The sequence below is a fragment of the Chiloscyllium plagiosum genome, chromosome 11 (assembly GCF_004010195.1).
Source record: "Chiloscyllium plagiosum isolate BGI_BamShark_2017 chromosome 11, ASM401019v2, whole genome shotgun sequence".
NCBI classification, from domain to species: domain Eukaryota; kingdom Metazoa; phylum Chordata; class Chondrichthyes; order Orectolobiformes; family Hemiscylliidae; genus Chiloscyllium; species Chiloscyllium plagiosum.
The window spans coordinates 55,683,353-55,700,572 of record NC_057720.1 but is presented as its reverse complement, the minus strand read 5'-3'; the positions used below and the strand labels follow the sequence as shown (position 1 = coordinate 55,700,572).

General features: G+C 37.8%; 1 protein-coding gene across 1 annotated transcript in view; it reads left to right on the top strand.

Annotated features, from left to right (window-relative positions):
* Positions 1–4,536: 4,536 nt before the first annotated feature.
* Positions 4,537–17,220, top strand: part of LOC122554410 (interleukin-23 receptor-like) — a 144,910-nt gene continuing 132,226 nt past the window's right edge. Inside the window, exon 1 of the mRNA XM_043699391.1 lies at positions 4,537–4,546. The gene's annotated coding sequence lies outside the window, so the exon portion shown is untranslated. The remainder of the gene's footprint in view (positions 4,547–17,220) is intronic.

The following is a 17,220-nucleotide window of genomic DNA, read 5'->3' as shown; positions in this document are numbered from 1 at the left end:
AGTACAGAGAAGACAGTGACAACAAAATTGTGCGAATTGTATGAGAAATCTAGCACAGAAAGAGAAACAAAGATAACAAAATAAAGATTAGATTAAGAAATGGAGAAATAAACAAGCAGAAAGTTATTTTTTCTTTTATGTTTTACTCTTTAGAACATCTAATAAAATTAAAACCTGAAAGAAAGAGATTTTATTTTAATAATAACTAAGATTGATCAACATTTTTTTCATGTACTTAAAATAATATATATGCTGGTATGAACATGATTGAACTTGCTATGGCAAGTTTAATTTACATCCACCATATAAGATGAGAAGTTTCAAGTCATTCAATGGATTTCAATGAAGTATACAGTGAAGTTAATGGCAGAGTAGTACTAATTGGACTACAGCTTTTAGACACAAACATACAAGTTAAGGGCAGAAGCAGGCCATTCAGGTGTCAGACCTGTAATTCCAATTCAGTAAAATCATGACTGATCTAACTGTAATCTTAAATCCACATTCCCACTTCCTCCAATAGTGCGTCAACCCCTGGCTTAACAAGAATCTATCCACCTCTGAAATAAAAATATTCAAGGGCTTTGTTTCTACCAACTTTTCAGGAAGAAAGTTCCAAAGACTCACGACTCTCTGACAGAAGAGACTTCTGCATCATCTCTCCTTTCAATGGGCGACCCCTGATTTTGAAACAGCAATCTCTTGAAATAAATCATTAAAATTATGTCATCTTTTCTAATTATTTGCTGCACCTGCAAGGCATGCACAAGAATAACTCATTCCCTCTGCATCTCAGAGCTTTGCAATTTCTCATCACTTAGATGAAATGTTTTTTATGCATATATTATATACATTTTCTTCTGGCCAAAACTGACAATTGCACAATTTCCCACATTGTAAGTGATTTGCCACATCTTGTCCACTTATTTAACCTATCTTTTTTTTTGTAACCTCCTTATGTCTGTTTCACAACATACTTTCCTACCTCATTTTATTCATTGGCAAACTTGGCAACAATATCTTCAGTCCCTTCATCTAAATCATTTATATAAAATGTAAAAAGCTGGCACACCACTACTACATCTTGCAAACACATAAAATACCCAGTTATGCTTCCCCTGTGTTTCTGTATTTTCCAGACAATCATCTAACCATGTCAATATGTATCTCTTACGCTTTTATTTCATCTTTACTTTGCACAATGATTTTGAGAAATCAATTTATCAACTGCATTCTAGAAATCTATGTATTGTACATCTTCTGGTGCCCCTTTATCCACAACATGTACTTGCTCCTCAAAGTACTCAACAGATTTATCAAACATGATTTCCCATTCACAAAACCATGTTGACTCTGCCTGATTACCTTGAACTTATCCAAGTGCCCTGTTATAACTTATTTACTAATAGATTCTAACATTTTCCCAATGACAGATGTTAAGCTAGCTGTCCTATTGTTTCCTGCTTTCTGTTTTCCTTCATTTTTGATAAAATAAGTTACATTTTTTGTCCTCCCACCTAATGGGACCATCCCCCAAATCAAGAGAGTTTTGTAAAATTAAAACCAATGCATCAACTCTCACTAACCACTTATTTTAAGTCTGTAGGTTGAAGTCCATCAGGTCCCAATGCTTGTCAGCCTACAGCTCAAGCAATTTACCACTTCTCCAATTGTTGTGATTTGCCTGTGTTCTTCTATCCTTTGATTTCCTGATTTTTTCACCGTTTCTAGAATGTTTCTTGTATCATCTATAGTGAAGACTGATACAAGGTACCTTTTCAAATGATCTGCCATTTTATTATTTTCCATTATAAATTCTCTGGTCTCACTTTCTATAGGACCAATTCTCACTTTGTTAAATATTTCAAGAAGAAAATAGTTACAGAAACTCTTACTTTTGCTTTTACATTTCTGGCTAGCTTTCTCTCGTACACTAATATTTCTCTTCATATATATTTTGGTCATTCTTTGCTATTTCTTATTTTGTCCAATCTTCTGACCTGCCACCTTTCTTTGTACAATTATATGCTTTTACTTTTAGTTTGATACCATAGAGTCATAGAGTTATACAGCATGGAAACAGACCCTTCGGTCCAACTGCTGACCAAACATCCTAAACTGATCTAGTCCCATTTGCCAGCATTTGGCTGATATCCCTCATGTACCTATCCAGATGCCTTTTAAATATTGTACTTGTACCTGCCTCCACCACCTTTTCTTGCAGCTTGCTCCATACACGTACCTTCCTCTGTGTAAAAAAGTTGCCCCTCAGGTACCTTTGAAATTGTTCTCCTTCACATTAAACCTCTACCCTCTAGTTTTTCCTCATACCCTGGGAAAAGACCTTGGCTGTTCATCCTGTCCATGCCCCTCATGATTTTATAAACCTTGATAAAGTCACTCCTCAGCCTCCTGCGTTCCATGGGAAAAGGCCCCAGCTTAGGCAGCCCCTCCCTATAGCTCACCCCTTCAATCCTGGCAACATCTTTGTAACTCTTCTGAACCCATTCAAGTTTAACGATAGCTTTCCTATAGCAGGCAGACCAGAATTTAATGCAGTATTTCAAAAGTGGCCTCACCAATATTCTGTACAGCTGCAACATGACATCCCAACTCCTACACTCAGTGCATTGACCAATGAAGGTAAACATGCTAAATGCATTCTTCAGCACCCTCTCTACCTGTGACTCCACTTTTAAGGAACTATGCACCTGCAGCCCTAGGTCTCTTTGTTCAGCAATACTCCGCAGGACCCTACCATTAAGTGTATAAGTCCTGCTCTGGTTTGCCTTACCAAATACACCACTTCACATTTATCTAAATTAAATTCCATCTGCCACTCCTTGGCCTATTGGTCCATCTGACCAAAATCGCATTGTACTCTGAGATAACCTTCTTCAGTATCCACTACGCCACCAATTGTGGTGTCACCTGCAATCTTACTAATCATAACTCATATGTTCACTTCCAAATCATTTATATAAAGGACAAAAAGTAGTGCACCCAGCACCGATCCTTGCGGTACACCGCTAGACAGAGGCCTCCAGTCCGAAATACAACCCTCTACCACCACTCTCTGTCTCCGACATTCAAGCCAATTTTGTAACCAACTGGCAAGCTCCCCCTGTATTCCATTTGATCTAACCTTGCTAACCAGTCTACCATGCAAAACCTTGTTGAATGCCTTGCTGCAGTCCATGTAGACAATGTCTATTGCTCTGCCTTCATCAATCCACTTTATCATCTCTTCAAAAATCTCAATCAGGTTAGTGAGACATGTTTTCCCACACACGCAGCCATATTGACCATTCCTAAACAGTTCTTGCCTTTCCAAAGCATGTAAATCCTGTTCCTCAGAATTCCCTCCACCATTAACATTTCTAGTTAATTACAGATGGCGAGTCTGTGCTTTGGGATTTTACTTACACCTTGCAATATATATATATATTCTGTTTACTCTGAAATGTCCCTTTAAAAGTCTGCCACTTCATTTTTATTGACCTATCCTTTAATCTAATTTGTCACTTCATTTTTGCCAGCTTTGCTTTTAAGCCCCCAATAATTCGCCTTATTTAAATTTAAACGGATAGTCTCAGGTCCGCTTCTGTCTACCTCAAGCTGAATGCCAAATTCAATGGTATTATGGTCACTGCTACCCAGAGACCCTTTCACTAGAAAATCATTTATTAACCCTATCTCAAATAAATGCTTGGTGGTACAGAGGTTAAACATTGCTAGAAGGAAACAAGATGTTTGTCTTGCAGTCTTCAGAACTAGGATTCAGAAAGCAGATTTGAAAAAGAAACACCATTTTATACAACACGAGGAGAGGGTACTAATTAGTTGGGTCATCATTGGGTTGGTGATGCAGAAAAACCAATTAACCTCAATCTTAATTCTCAGCACAGGTAGGTATTAATCAGTGCATTACAATGGGGATGGGTCACCATAATTTTGACAAGCACTTTAGGCAAATGAAAAGTAGGTACCAGCAACAAGTTTTCATGATCTGTATTACTCATAAAAGAGCATAGCTCATCCAAAGTTCTAATCATAACTACACGTCATCCAATGTTTCAGGAAACATTTTCTTATTTTTTTGTGATAACCAAAGTCAGAATGATTCTAATCTGAATTCCAGTAACACGATATGCATTTTCAGAAGAACTTATCATTTCCTTCAAGCATTTTAAATAGACCCACAACAAGCCTGAACCTAACTCTAGTTTCTCTCTCCTCATTAGTCGAGAATATTAACTATATTGAATATTCATGCAAATGTTTATATTTCAAAGACCTGTATTGTGATGATGAACATTGATTGCCAGTTGTTTACCATGTGCTTCTAGTGAGTTAATGAAACTATTTCCAGAAAAGTTGTCTGGTGCAGTATTCAGTGCTGTGTAACCAGCAACTATCCCAGTTTTTGAGCCACCATTTAAGTAAGGCAACACATACAGTCTGTAAGAACAAGGTGGTGCTGTCAGCATCAAACCTTATACCATGCTTCTTCGTCAGGGAGTCCCTCTCCCACTGCAACTCCCAGGTCATTTTCTCTGCCCTGAAGCTCTTCAACCATGTCGTGAAACAAACTCGCTATGCTACTTTCTCCCCACCCCCACCCTCCTCTAGCTTATCTCTCCACGCTCCAGGCTCACTGCCTTTATTCCTGATGAAGGGCTTTTGCCCGAAACGTCTATTTCGAAGCTCCTTGCATTCTGCCTGAACTGCTGTGCTCTTCCAGCACCACTAATCCAGAAGCTCGTACTTATAAGCCAACAGGAAGAGCTGCAAATGGATGAATGTTCAAATGAAGAAACATACACAGCAAATAAATAAGCAGTCTTGCAAATAAACAAGGCAAAGGAGAATGTTTCCAAATGTAATTTACGATCTCAGCAACTTTCGTTTATATAAAGCTTTTGGTGCCAAGAATCGTTTCAAGACACCTTTCACAGGCACATTGAAGAAAAGATGAGTGCTGAACCAAGAAAGAGTTACTTCAGTCAAAACCATGGCTTGAGTGCAATGATCAGCAATAGGACTCATTGTCTCAGAGTCATGGAGTCATAGAGTCTACAGCATGGTGACAGGCCCTTTGGCTCAAACTGGTCCATGCTGACCAAAATGTTCATCTACACTAATCTCATTTCCTGCACTTGGCCCATATCCTTCTAAACCTTTCCTATCCATGTATTAGTCCAAATGTCTTTTAAATGTTGTTAATGTACTCACCTCAACCCACTTCCACTGGCAACTCATTCCATATGAGTATCACCCTCTGTGTAAAAACATTGCCCCTCAGGTTCCCTTTTATTCTTTACCCTCTAACCTTAACCTGATGTCCTTTATTCTCCAGCCCTGGGAAAAACATTGACTGCTTTCACCCTATCTATATCTCTGATAATCTTATACACATCTGTAAGATTTTCCCCCCTCAGTCTCCTAAGCGCTAAAGAAAAGTCCTAGCTTGTCCAACTCCTATAACTCAGATCATTGAGTCCTGGCAACATCCCTGTAAATTTCTTCTGCACCTTTTCCAGTTTAATAACATCTTTCCAATAATAAAGTGACCAAAACTGAACACAGTACTCCAAGTGCAACCTCACAATTGCAGCATAACTTTCCAACTTCTTTATGCAATGCCCTGACTGATGAAAGCCAGTGTGCCAAAAACCTTTTTCATTGCTCTGTCTACCTGTGACTCTACTTTCAGAGAACCGTGCTCCTGAAGTCCAAAGTCCCTCTATTCCACTACACTCCTTAAGACCCTACCATTCAACATGAAACTCCTACCTTGATTTGACTTTCCAGAATGCAAGACCTCTCACTTATCTATATTACTCCATTTGCCATTTCTCAGTCTCCCAGCTAATCAAGATCCTGCTGCAATTTCTGATAACCTTCCTCACTGTCCACAATACCTCCTATTTTAGTGTCATCTGCAAACTTACTAATCATGCCTTGTATATTCTCATCCAAATCATTGATATAGATAACAAATAGCAATGGGCCTAGCACTGACCCCTGAGGCCTCCAGTCTGACAAGCATCTTTCCTCTATTACCCTCTGCTTCCTACTATCAAGCCAACTGGATATCCATTTTGCCAGTTCCCCTGAATTCCAAGCGATCTAACCTTCCAGAGCTGCCTACCACATGGAACCTTACCAAAGGCCTTACTGAAATCCAAATACACTACGTCTACTGCTCTGCCCTCATTAACCTTCCTGGTCACTTCATCAAAGAACTAACAAATTTGAGGCAAGATCTCCCATGCACAAAACCATGCTGACTATTCCTAATCAAACCTTGTCTTTCCAAATGTATCTTATCTCTCAGAATTTTCTCAAGTAACATACCAACCACAAATGTTAGGTTTACTGATCTATAGTTCCCAGGTTTTTCTTTGCAGGGTAGGTCTGGATTGTAACGTAACAGATATTGATGCTAGTTCCAATCCCAGATAATTGGAGAGGTTAGTGACTGGAAGAGCATTTGGCTGTAAAACCACCTACCAAATCCAATTTTTGAGATGAATGAAAATGAGGAAATGTGAGTGACTTGTTTTCTAACAACACCAAGTAACATGGACAAAAGCAAAAAAGAGAGAGGAGAGGTGTAGATTTTGCTCACATGTTTATCAATGGCCAGGTCCAACCTCTTGAATGGGTATAAAAGAATCTGTGCCTTTCTCCAAATCACCAAATAGTTCTCTGAACAACATCAACTGTTAGATCATCTCTAAAATATTTATTTCACAAATGTTTGTACTGTTCCCAACATTACAATAGACAATAGGTGCAGGAGTAGGCCATTCTGCCCTTCGAGCCAGCACCACCATTCATTATAATCATGGCTGATCATCCTCAATCAGTATCCTGTTCCTGCCTTATCCCCATAACCCTTGATTCCACTATTCTTAAGAGCTCTATCCAACTCTTTCTTGAAAGTATCCAGAGACTTGGCCTCCACAGCCTTCTGGGGCAGAGCATTCCACAAACCCACCACTCTCTGGGTGAAGACGTTTCTCCTCAACTATGTTTTAAATGGCCTACCCCTTATTTTTAAAGTGTGTCCTCTGGTTCGGGTCTCACCCATCAGCGGAAACATGCTTCCTGCCTCCAGAGTGTCCAATCCTTTAATAATCTTATACGTCTCAATCAGATCACCTCTCAGCCTTCTAAACTCAAGCATATACAAGCCCAGTCGCTCCAATCTTTCAGCGTAAGATAGGCCCGCCATTCTGGGAATTGACCTTGTGAACACACGCTGCACTCCCTCAATAGCCAGAATGTCTTTCCGCAAATTTGGAGACCAAAACTGCACACAATATTCCAAGTGCGGTCTCACCAGTGCCCTGTACAGTTGCAGAAGGACCTCTTTGCTTCTATACTCAATTCCTCTTGTTATGAAGAATTGAAGGTTCACTGCAAAATTACTTACCCAGTTTGGGATATTCTGAAATTATGAGATGTGCGATGTGACATAAATATAAGTTGTTTAGTTGGTATGAGCTCAGCCAGTGAATATCAGCAGGCCATTTGTTCATAGGTGGTACTAGATTATGTGTACATAAGTTGGGTCAACTATCAGAGAGCAATTAAATGGGATAATTTCAGCTGCACAGTCCTCCTTTATGCACAGTCGCAGAAGATGGTCAAACACAGTAGCTAACATTAGCAAACAAGGTCAATGTAGAGACCTTTTTATACTGTATGCTCAGAATGTGGCACATTCTAGTACTTCATCATTGCCAGTTAAATGACAAAAACTACTGAGTTTTTTTTAAATGAAATTAATATCTGCCTTTATGCTGAATGGAAATTCTTAAATATATCAAACTAATGACCACAAAAGGTAATAGCTGTAGTATGTATGTATACATGTGACCTTCATTTCTATTAAATTAAAGCTAAGGTTTTTTATTACAAGTTATTCAGAACTGAGGTGTGGGTGTACAAAATGGGTCAAGTTCTCACGAGATAAATGATATCAACATACCAAAATAGTTTTCTTGTGAACTTTTTATTGGTTTCAAAATTACAATATTTTATTCAAAGGAAAGTAACTTGATTCAAGCTCATACCTTCTTTGATAATTATTTCTTGCACAAAATGTTTTTTTATTTTGCAAGATCATAATCCATTTAAACAGGAAATAGATGAAACATCAAAAGTTTCCGTGACTTTTTCAACACTGTTTTCTTGTAAGAGTTTTTTCATATTTATATTTTTCACATTTTGAAATAATTAGCCCTGTTGAAGAACTTTTATGAAAATAGTTTAAAATATATCTGACATACTATTTGTATCTTTTAAACAGCAAGAATATACTCGTAGCAATGTAAGCACCGATTGCCAATCATTATTTTTTGCTTTTGAAAAAAAGCACAGCGTTAGGTCGTTTGCATGTGAAGGAAGTATATTGTCAAATGTCAGCAGGAGCCAAAGGGCCACAATATTCAACCCCTAATGGGGGTTTCCCAATGAGTCATGTGATTTATTTCATACTAAAATGGAAAAAACAGGACTCTGCTTAGTGTCAGTTTAGGTGCTCATGCAGCACCTTCTCATGCCAAAATCTGTGTGGAATTGGAGTTCTTTGTTGAGAAAACAAGCAAATAGGAAGATTCACCAGAGAAATACAGCTCAGGAAGGAATATAATACAATCAGGGACGAAAAGGCTCCTTAATGTAGAACAAGGTAATACAAATGGACTATTTTCTTTTCAACATTATTGCATTTTTTGTCACAGAATTTAGGATAACTATATTATCACTAAAACTAAAGAAGATGAAACGAGTAAAATGTCTAGTTTTAACTTTATATTAAAAAATTCTTCAGAAGAAGCTACTCACGCTTGGTGAAAAATCCATTACTATATTATAAATGCTTCACTTGGCATAAAGTAAAACAAGAAAACCTATTTCCAATGAACGGTGATTTGTAACTGTTCAGCATAACTTTAAGATTATCAACAAAGGGCAAGGATGGGAGAATATCTTTGTTCACACTTAAGATTTGGAGCATATAATTTCCCACCAGAAACAATGGTGGAAGCAGAACCTCAAGCAACTTTTAAGAGAAGTATTTCAAACTGGAAAAAAAGGGTAAAAGGTGTGGATGAAGGAGTGAAAATGAGACTAATGTCAGATGGCTCAGATATCTGGAACAGTGTTGGTTACCTGATTGTCAGGTGTATCACAACCAAATTCTGTACATTTGAGCAATTACCCTGCTCAGTTAGATACTCCAACATCAGGGCAGCACTCGTGTAACTCCAATCTAAATATCAGCTAGCCTCATGTTCTATCTGGGTGAGATTGGAAATTCAGTCTAAGTATAATGGCAAAGTGTGACCAGTCACCAGTGCATTTATAACAATTTATAGTGATTTATAATTGATTTGTACAGTATAGAGCTTTTACAGTCTGCAGTCAGAGGAACAGTATGACCCAATTTTGCTTAGATTCAGTGTTGTAATATGCTGTCATTACAAGAGATCCCAGATTTCCAATATCCTGTTGCGTGAAGAAGATTTTCCAATTTCACTCTTGATAAGTCTGAGTTCCAAAATTTAGATTATGCCTCCTAGTTCTAACCTCCCTAGCTAGCACGAGAAGTAGTTTCTCACTGTCTATTCTGTCTTACAATTGGGAAATACAATCCTTATTCTGTCTTACAATTAGGAAATACAATCCTCATTAATGCACTGGCTGATTATAATTTATTCCTTGAAGTCCAGGGATCATCCTAGTAAAGTTATGCTGCATCTCCTCAAAGGCAATATTTATTTCCTAAGGTGTAAGGCCCAGAGTTGCTTATAATACTCCAGATTTGGTCTGAGCAGGGCTTTGTATAGCTGAGCAATGACTTCTAACCACTTGCATTTGTGTTGTTGAAAGTGTGTTGAGATATTTTTGAAAGTTCTGTTCTCAAGGATGGTGTAATACATTAAAATCCTAGAAACATAGAATGGTTGCTAAACAGAAGGAAGCCATTTGGCCTGTTGAGTCTGTGTAACAAGTCTCTATATGTGCACATCAGCCAGATCCAATCCAACCAGATTGTTACAATGCCTCCGGAGACCATTCAGTCAACTGTGTCTGCATTGGCTTTATGAATGAGCATTTTACTTCATGCCTTCCTGTCTTTTGTCTTCTCCCTGCAACCCTGCACATTGGTCCTTTCCAAATAATAGTCTAAATGTCTTTTAAATGCCTTGATTGAACGCCTCCACCACATTCTCTCAGTAAACTTCAAACACCAACTATTTTCATGGAGTATAGAACAGTTTAGCACAGGAAAAAAGCTCTTCAGCCTACCATGTCTGCACCAACAAAGATGCCATTCTAAACAAATCACTCTATTCCCTGATTGTTCATGTGTCTGTCTAATTGCCTCTTAAATGTTGCTGTCATATGTGCTTTCACTAACTCCCCTACACACGTTTCAGGCACCTATCTCCCTCTGCGTAAAAATCTACCTTTGCCACATCCCCCCTCTCACCTTAAACCTATGCCCTCTAGTATTAGATATTTCCACTTTGAGAACATACTCCTAATATCTAACCTATCCGTGCTACTCATAATTTTATATATGTCTGTCAGTTCACGCCTCAGCCTCTGACACTAGTGAAAACAATCAAAATATGAATAACCTCTTCTTGTAGCTAATACTCTCCAATCCAGGTAACCTTCTGGTAAACCCATTTTACACCCTCCCCAAAGCTTCCACAACCTTCTTTTATTGTGGTAGCTGGGACTGCACGTAACACTTCAAATGTGGCTTGGCCAAAGTCTTATGCAGTTGCAACATGACTTGCCAACTTCCATACCAATAACATCAGAAAATTGCAGCATCAACATCTCACTCTTTGTTATAGAGTCAGAAAGTTATAGAGATGTAAACAGACCCTTCAGTCCAACTCATCGATGCTGACCAGATATCCTAAATTAATCTAGTCCCAATTGCCAGCACTTGGCCCATATCCCTCTAAGCCTTTCCTGTTCATATACCATCCAGATGCCTTTTAAATGTTGTAATTGTACCAGCCTCCACCACTTCCTCTGGCAGCTCATTCTATACATGCACCACCCTCTGCGTGAAAAAGTTGCCCCTTAGGTCCCTTTTAAATTTTTCCCCTCTCACCCTGAACCTATGCCCTCAAGTTCTGGACTCCCCCATCCCAGGGAAAAGACCTTGTCTATTTACCTCATCCATGCCCCTTATGATTTTATAAACCTCTATATGATCACCCCTCAGCTTCCAATACTCCAGGGAAAACACCCCAAGCTTATTCAGCCCATCCTAATAACTCAAACCCTCTAACCCTGTCAACATCCTTATAAATATTTTCTGAACCCTTTCAAGTTCCACAACATCCTTTCAATAGGAGGGAGACCAGAATTGCTTGCAATATTCCAAAAGTAGTCTAACCAATGACCTGTACAGCCACAATGTGACTTCCCGACTCCTATACCCAATGCATTGTCCAATAGAGGCAAGCATGCCAAACGCCTTCACCAGCCTATCTACCTGTAAATCCATTTTCAAGGGACTATGAGCCTACCCTCCAAGGTCTCTTTGTTCAGCAACACTCCCTAGGACCTTACCATTAAGTATATAAGTCCTGCCCCGATTTGTCTTTGCAAAATGAGCACCTCACACTTATCTAAATTAAACTGCATCTAACACTCCTTGACCCCTTGGCCTATCTGATAAGATCAGGTTGTACTCTAAGGGAACCATCTTAGCTATCTACTACACCTCCACTTTTGGTGTCTTCTGCAAATTAACTAACTGTATCTCCTATGTTCACATCTAAATCATTTATATAAATAGCAAAAAGCAGTGGACTCTTCATTTCCTCTGAAAATAATTATCATCTTAAACTTTCCTTCAAAAGAGCAGAGAAAAATTACATTTAGAGTTTCTAAAGGTTGAATAATAAAGCCCACATAAAAAGAAAGAGCATTGGCTTCAATGTAATTGAAGTAATTAGTAAACTAAAGACTGATCATCGCTGTGCAGATAACAGCAAGGTATCAATAAACAAAGGAAAAGGACTGTGAAACAAATCCATTTGCGATTTTTGGGCTGATGACACAAGACTGTGTGTTCCTCTGAGAATTGTTATTTTCCCCCTCTACTCACGGTATTTATGTTTTCTTTTGTGTGTGTTTTGAGTGATGTTTAAGTTACCTAAATTAAAAATCCTGTCCTTGCCCTGTTCTTGTTTAAGTTTTACAGTTATAGATTAGTAATTCATCTGAAATACATTGTGCCATTGGTTAAAAACAGGTTGATAACAATAAATAGTTATGTTTCCATTAATGGAAAAAAAAGACTGGTGAGCACATTCTTTTAACCTGAATTAGATAGTTAAGTATAATTGGGCAATTTGGTGGTTTACTCAAATTTTCACACTTGTGATGGCTCAGGGAAATATATATTTTGATTTACAATACAATATCCCTAGTGAGTCATGACACTGCAAATTAGTTAAATGAAGAGAGTGCAGAACTCTGACCTACAGAGGAATCTGGGTGTCCTGGTGCATGAATCATGTGAAGTTAATATCCAGGTGCAGCAGGTGATTTGTAAAGCAAATAAAATGTTGTTGTTTATCACCAACGGAAAGGAATGTAAAAGTCAGGGTATTTTGCTAAGTTATTCAGGGTTTTGGGAAGACTACAGTTTTGGTTTTCTTATTTAAGCAATAGTATAAATGCAGTTTAGAGAAAAATAGTTGATACCTAGAATGAGAGGTCATCTTGTGAATAAAGGTTGTTCAGGTTGGACTTCTATCCATTGGAGTTTAGAAAAATTAGAGGTGATATTTTTGATACTTAAGATCCTGAGAGGACTTGACAGTATAGATGTTGAGAAGATGTTTCCCTTTATGGGAGAGACTAGAATGAGGACCACCTTTTAAAATAAAGGATCTTCTATTTAAGATGGAGGTGTGGAAAATTTCTTTCCTTCAAAGCAACGTCAGTCTTTGGAACTGTCCTTCCAAAGAACAGAAGTAGAATCATCGACTATTTTTAAGGCAGACATGGACAAATTCTTGACTAACAAGGAATGAAAAAATGATTGTGGTAGACAGGAATATAGAGTTAAGGTACCAACCAGATCAACCATGATCTCACTGAATGGGGAAACAGGTTAGAGTACTCCTATTCCTAATCCATATGTTTGAATGCACATGAGCATTTACAGAATGACCCAGAAAAGTATGAAGAAATGGCTGTACATGATTTTACTAACTTAGAGCAACCAATTAATGGACCCAATGAGTTTGATAAAAATCTAGATTTTGAAGGCACAAGTGCAACTTTTCCATGTTTTTGGCTATTGCAATTATAGGTAGGTAATCATAGTAAAACAAGAGACTAGCAAATCTCAAGAGTTTAGCAACTGTTATAAAGTCTTAGGCATGTACAGCATGGAAACAGACCCTTCGCTCCAACTTGTCCATGCCGACCAGATATTCCAACCCAATCTAGTCCCATCTGCCAGCACCCAGCCCATATTCCTATTCATATACCCATCCAAGTATATTTTAAATGTTGCAATTGTAACAACTTCCACCACTTCCTCTGGCAGCTCATTCCATACACATACCACCCTCTGCATGAAAACGTTGCCCCTTAGGTCTCTTTTATATCTTTCCCCTCTCACCCTAAACCTATGCCCTCTAGTTCTGGACTCCCCCACCCCAATGAAATTACATTGTCTATTTATCCTATCCATACCCCTCATGATTTTGTAAACCTCTATAAGATCACCCCTCAGCCTCCGACGCTCCAGGGAAAATAGCCCCAGCCTGTTCAGCCTCTCCCTGTGGCTCAGATCCTCCAACCCTGGCAACACCCTTGTAAACCTTTTTTGAACCCTTTCAAGTTTCACAACATCTTTCCAATAGGAAGGGGACCAGAATTGCACGCAATATTCCAACAGTGGCCTAACCAATGTCCTGTACAGACGCAATGTGACCTCCCAACTCCTGTACTCAATACTCTGACCAATAAAGGAAAGTATACCAAACGCCTTCTTCACTACCACATCCACCTGTGACTCCACTTTCAAGGAGCTATGAACCTGCACTCCAAGGTCTCTCTGTTCAGCAACATTCCTGAGGACCTTACCATTAAGTGTATAAGTCCTGCTAAGATTTGCTTTTCCAAAATGCAGCACCTCGCATTTATCTGAATTAAGCTCCATCTTCCACTTTTCAGTCAAATGGCCCATCTGATCAAGATCCCATTGTAATCCGAGGTAACCTTCTTCGCTGTCCACTACACCTCCAATTTTAGTGTCATCTGCAAACTTACTTACTATACCTCTTATGCTCAAGTCATTTATATAAATGACAAAAAGAAGTGGACCCAGCACCAATCCTTGCAGCACTCCACTGGTGTCGGAGGATCATGACCTATAGTATCCCTCATTCAAAATCCAATCCAATTAAAATCCAATTATCTCCACATAACTAAGAGGGACCACAACAGACTGGACCTTTACCATCTAATAGCTGTTTACAATTAGCAGCTCCTACAATCTTTTCATCCCTAGTGCGGAACACCTTATCTTTAGAGCTTGCACTCATATCTTTCTGGGGTCATGCTATTTAATTGGCTATTTGGGTCCCATTTGCACTGTGAAGAGAACACATTGCAAGGAACATTATGAGTACGTAAGAAACCAATTTATGCATTTTCACAACACTATTTATACTTGTGGATAATTTGATGTAACTTGTACAAATAATTGGTTTCAAATCAAGCTGCACCAAAGCCATTCAAATTATCTTATAATATAAATAAATAACTGTTTTACATGTTCTCATGAATCTATTCTGTACTTTCTCCATTGCCTTCACTTCCCTCCTAAAATGTGGTCTAAATAATAGTGTCACAACCTCTGTGCATCATTGACTTCAGCACGAATTTCACATTCTGTTCTCCAACTGTGCATAAGTTTTGCCTTTAAAATTTAAAAATAGGTAGGGTTGAGCTAAGGTTATTTAACACATGAAAATTCTTCCCTGAATATTTATGTTTTCCATCATCTTCTATGAATTCATTTGTTAAATCCCTATGAACATTTCTCTATCCTGTAATGTTTGCATTATCTTTATAAACTGTACCTTCATGTCCATGTATATCACGTCTTGCTGCTTATAATTGTATTCATTCCATACTAATAACTAATAATGTATAACTATAACTCATAACTATCTTCAAAGTCATTCGAATATTTTCAAGTCTCTGTTAAGGCCTTCCAAATTGCTTGCACATTGGCTTTTCACAGTTACAAACCTGTTCCTACTATCTCTTTTACACATTTTTGAAATTGTGATCTCCTCTTATTTCACCTCTATTTAACAGGTGATTAAGAAGGCAATGAAATGTTATCATTTATCACAAGGGGAATGGAATATAAAATAAGAGATGCAATGGCAAATTGAGTTCTGAGCAAAAAAAGTGAGATTTGTCTCAATTGTTGAGGAATTATCAAAAATAAACTTAAGTGCATTATTATTCAATTTTTATTGTAAAATATTGGTTCTTAGCACCACACTATAGGAAGGATATGAAGACATTAGAAAGGGTACAGAATTGATTCATCAGAATGGTTTCAGGAATGAAGAACAATGATTATGTTGACAGATTGGAGTAACTGTGATAGTTATTTTTGGAGAAGCAAAGATTAAGAGAATTGATAAGAATATTCAAAATTGTGAGGGGTCTGGACAGCACAGGCAGAGGGAAACTGCTCCTATTGATCAAAAAATGGAGAGCACAGATTTAAAGTGATTGGTAAAAGAAGCAATGGCAGAGTGAAAAATATTTTCGTGCAGCAAATCTTTAAGATCTGGATTGCACTGTCTGAGAGTGTGTGAAGGCAGATTCAATCATGGCTTTCAAAAGAGAATCTAAAGACAAAAACTGCAGAGCTTTTGGATTAAGACGGGAGAGTGGCACAAAATAAGATACTCTTACAGAGGACTGACAAAGACACGATGAGCCAAGTGGGTTATTTGTACTAGAAGCATACTAATGTTTTGAGAATTGAGGAAGGTTAATGATTAACAGTTATGAGAATGTTGTGATTTTCATTACTACCAATAGCAATAAGCTACTTTTTTTCCCAAAACAATGAATTCCAGCAACTTCACCAATTGATCATAAATCAAACAGAAAACTAATGTGATTTGTAAAAACAGATGTAATCATCTGATTGGTCTTTTCTAATTCCAGGAAAAGTACAGTCTGCAGCAGTCTGTTCAAATACAAAAGTACTGATCAACATTTGCATTTGCAAATGTTTGTTTATTGAATAATACTTAATCTTCATTATGAATAGATCCACAGCAAGTTAATTATAATACAAACCGTAAACCTGAATAATTTTCAAAAATGCAATGAATTTGCAACTTGATATCTCATTTAATGCTTGGATAGCATACTTTGATCTCTCCAATATTACTCAATACCTCTACTAGATTGTCACCTCCAGGGCTGAATTCTGTGCATTCATGACCTTAAATGATTTTTTTGAATGCCATCCTTGCAAACTTTCATGTCTCCTTCTTCAAGCATTAACTGATCCCAACATTCCACAACTTCCATAGTTGTTCTAGTAAAGAAGATACACATATCTGTACTTAATACACCATTAATTCCTTTGAAGTTCAGAGCAAACATTATAATACTTTGACATTTCACATCAGCAGAAACATTCTTGAAATATTTGTAAAATTACATAATATTATAACAAAGAAGCATGCAGGGGATGATACTGAAATGATAAATGCACAGTGGGGCAGATTTTAAATTTTGGTGGAGACTTCCAACATCCTGCCCATTCTGGATTTTGTATGGTTTAGCCACCGAGATGACCTGGCAGTAAACAGATCCTCTATTTCTCGGTTATTTGTAATTACCTCAAAATAACCTACAAACAAAATAACTTACAAAGTTATATTAAAGGTTCATTTTTATAAAGTCAAAAAGGGCAGAAAATGTGGCCTGTGGGTGAATGAAGTAGGCTATATGTGAAATTTTGGTTTCCAGAAGTGAATTGAGATGCCCTGAGATAAGGTTAGCTGAATTTTAACTGTGTATCAGGCCTCACAAGGTTCCTGTATGTGCATCCCATGAATGCCCATTCGTGTAAAATATTTTTAATTACCTCCTACCTTCAACATT